Below are 3876 nucleotides of genomic sequence, written 5' to 3'. Positions count from 1 at the left end.
GCACAGAACAAATAATTTCTTGGGGATGTTTTCTCAGTGTCAATTTCCACTGTCTATGCAATATTTGCCATTTCAGTCTTTCAGGCATTGATTGAAGAATGTCCCTTGTCAATGTGCAAATATGCAAAAATCAAACACAAAATTGCCAAACAATTCCATCAAATGCTCATTTTCTCACTTATTTTTTACCCCATTTTTCTGGCCCAATTAATTAATCAGTAAGTAAATATGGATTTTATTTTTCAAATGCATTTTCCAATGGTGTAGAAAAATGAGAGAAGCAGAATTTGGTAAATAAAGGGAAATATATATTTTTTATTAAACATCGCACGAGTGTCAACATTAAACAATTATAGTGTCAACTATTGAATCAACTAAACCACATCAATTTTCTATGCCACATAAAAATTTCAGCCAAATATTTGACACTTTCCGATTTATTGCATGAAAATTGATGCAAATTTATTTAGTTTGGAGAATGATACGATTTGATTATTTCATTGGCAAATATTCAGGGGAGAATAATTTACAATTTTCATGTTTGCATAAAATAAATTCAACGGAATTGAAATGAAAGACTGGAAATATTTTTTTTGGTCTATTTTGAAATTTTTGGTTCTTTAAAGGTCTTTCTATATTCGGAGCACTTGTCTTTAAAAAAAATTATTTATTTTTTTAATAAAATTACCTGTATTATTGTTTAGGCAAAAATGTAAAAATTTAATTAAAAAAATCATAGTTTTACAAAAAATACTTCAAATTTATACAGTAAAGCAGATGGTCCTGGTATTCACACGTGTAAATTCAGAGTTAGTAAAGGTTAGTTCACGTATTTACCGCTTTAGCGCTGCGGTCAATAGAGAGAAGTGCCCACGCTTCGTACGATCCCAGTAATGACTAAATTTTTCCTATGTTTCTCAATAAATATAACACATCTGACCCATATTTTAAAAACTATGGGAAAGTGGGCACTTACGGTACTTTCCCTTAATTCATCTTCGAATATTCTACATTTTATAACAGCATTTTCTCAGAAAAAACTAACTCATCTAAGTTAAAGTATAAGGTGGAGTAAGTACTTTTGGCCACTTTAAGGTTTCATGTGCTTGTAATTTTTATAATCTTTATTTAAATAAAATGAAATTTTGTACAAAGATACTTTAAATCCGTTTCTTCCTGATAATGCAAGAGAATTCCCAAAATTTTTTAGATACTTTAGTGAAAAATGCATTTTATGCAACTATGCATGTTTCAGTACTTTTGGCCACTTTGTAAGCACTTTTGGCCATTATGTGTAAGCACTTTTGGCCATTGTGTGTAAGCACTTTTGGCCACTTGTTTCCAATAGAATTTTGATAAAATAACAGAAGAAATAGCTTTCAAAAAATTTCACAAATACATAGCACAAGACCTATTCTTATTTAACACCAATTTTATGTGATTATTGGAGTATTTTAAACGACTTTTGACACATTTTCTATTTTATGTAAAAATCAGTCAAAAGTTATGGTTGTTTTTACTGAAATCCGCGAGGTGCGCCACGTCTAAAATGTATGGGAAAATGAATGGCCAAAAGTACTTACACAGCCGAAAAAAGTAAGCTCTTTTAGCCATATCCAATTTTCATTTAATTTGTTAGAAATCTTATTACGGATGATATCACAATAAAATTTAGTTAATTGAGATATGGACTTTCATTAAGTAACATCAAATATTTTCATCAAAAATATGAAATAATTCAAAACAAATTTCCATTAACATTAACAAGTTTCTTAAGAATCTCATGTTTTTTTTAGTGATTGTTTACCTTGTCGAGAATTTTTTTCAATAACTTAGAATTAATCAAGTCGATACGAAATCAAATATGGTTTTCTGATTCATTGGATTAGAGGTTACGAAATAAGACCCATTTTCCTGTCCTAAATAAACTTATAATTGCCTTACAATGTAATTTTACTTTAGGTGGCCAAATCGGCTGACTCTACCCTAGTCTCAACTTAAGTGTGACATTAGGCAAAAAAAATTATAGTGCTCTACGAATTCTTTCTAAAGTCCAAAATCGATACAGGTATCAGCTTAGGGATCAGTCCGATAAATTAGAACTAATATAGATACACTCAGGGAATCAGGCTAAAATTTGGGGTATCTAGCCCATCTAGCCCAGCTTCTAAATTCATGAAGTCTAGTGAAATTTACAAGGATTAGGGATACTAACACCGGTGGCAAAAATCCAAAACTTCACTTTGGGGGTTTTAGGGTACTTTTTGAAATGTTAATATTGTACTAAATATTAATATTGGACTTAGGAAGTCATCCAGTAATCACAGTGATCACATTTATTAGAAAGTTACGTAAAAATGCTAGTACCTGATCCTTAATGCTCAGTGTATTATAGTTTGGGCTGATCTTCTATCGCAAAATTTTTCGAGCTGAGTATTCTCTGGATCAACCTGTGTGTATTTTCGACATAAGGGTGTCTTGGCTAAAATGGTTTTGGGTTGAACATTATTTCTTACTTACTTAGTTAGGTGGCTGCAACGTTCCTTAGAGGGACCTGTAGGGGAATTCTGTAATTTTCGTGGCATTGTCACGCGTGAGTTCGAAACCTGACAATGCCATTCGAGCTTTTATTTGTCATATCATATGAGTTCGAAAATGCAATTCATTGAATTTTTAATGAAATCCCTTTACTTGATGATTTTATGAAAATACAGTACGTCTTCGTTGATTGGTTTAACAAAATTCATTGTCATTTGAATTGTCAGAAATCTCAAATATGTGACTTCTGACAATGTCACGTGAGCTGAAATGGCAATGCCACGGTTAGGAATCGCATTTTCGAAAAAGCTCTCCTGGGATTCAAACCTAATTTGTCATATGTCATTGCCAGAGCGTTACAGAATTCCCCTACAGGGTAGGTAGGATATTCAACATTTTTTTTCTTGAAAAACAGTAAAAAAAAATTAAGCACTGAAAAATATATTACATGGAGATTTTAAGAAATTCATAGAGTTTGATAGTGACATTGTATCCTTTAAATATGTATAAATTAAAAAAAAATGAATCGGTCAATTTGATCGGTCTTGGTAGGTTTACTGTTAAACATGGTGGTTTTAATCTTGATAAGTCTCCATTAGACAGAACCGTTTCACCCAGCAGGACTCGTCTGATGTACGTACGCTAGGACAGTCGCATACAAAGTAAGACATCATAAGAAATTGTCTACTCAGTTTTGTTACATCCTCTGCACATTTACATTACATTAGACATTAGATACCCATCCCGTGTTCGGATTGAGACTTTGCTTTGAAACTTATTTTTCGAATTCGAAATTAATGTCCTCTACCGACAATGCCAAATGACAAATTTCATTCGAATCTCAGGAGAGCTTTTTCGAAAATGTGATTCTGTGGCCGTGACATTGCCATTCCAGCTCACGTGGCATTGTCAAAAGGCACATATTTGGGTCTCTGGGCAGTCCGAATGAATTTAATTAAAATCAATGAAGGCGGATTGTATTTGCATAATATCATTAAGTAAAGAAATTTCACTAAAAATCAATTAATTGCATTTTCGAAGTCATATGATATGAGAAAAAAGCTCGATTGACATTGTCAATCGAAATCACGTGTGACAATGCCGCAGAAGTTTACTGAATTCCACCACTGATGTAACTTTTATTCCCTTTATTCGTCTATAAACGGTCTGATGTAGTGCAGTGGGCTGATGGGAAAGATTTAAGCCTTTTTCCGCTTCTTTTAATTTTTATTCGCTACAATATTTCAGAAGTACGATACCCTCTTCATCAGGTACAGAATAATTAAGGAAGAATCATTAAGGATAGAGAGGAACTGTGTCTATCCTTTCCATAAGGAT

Source organism: Phlebotomus papatasi, chromosome 1, assembly GCF_024763615.1.
Source record: "Phlebotomus papatasi isolate M1 chromosome 1, Ppap_2.1, whole genome shotgun sequence".
Taxonomy (NCBI): Eukaryota; Metazoa; Arthropoda; class Insecta; order Diptera; family Psychodidae; genus Phlebotomus; species Phlebotomus papatasi.
The sequence above is the reverse complement of the archived record's forward strand: the minus strand, read 5'-3'. Positions refer to the sequence as shown.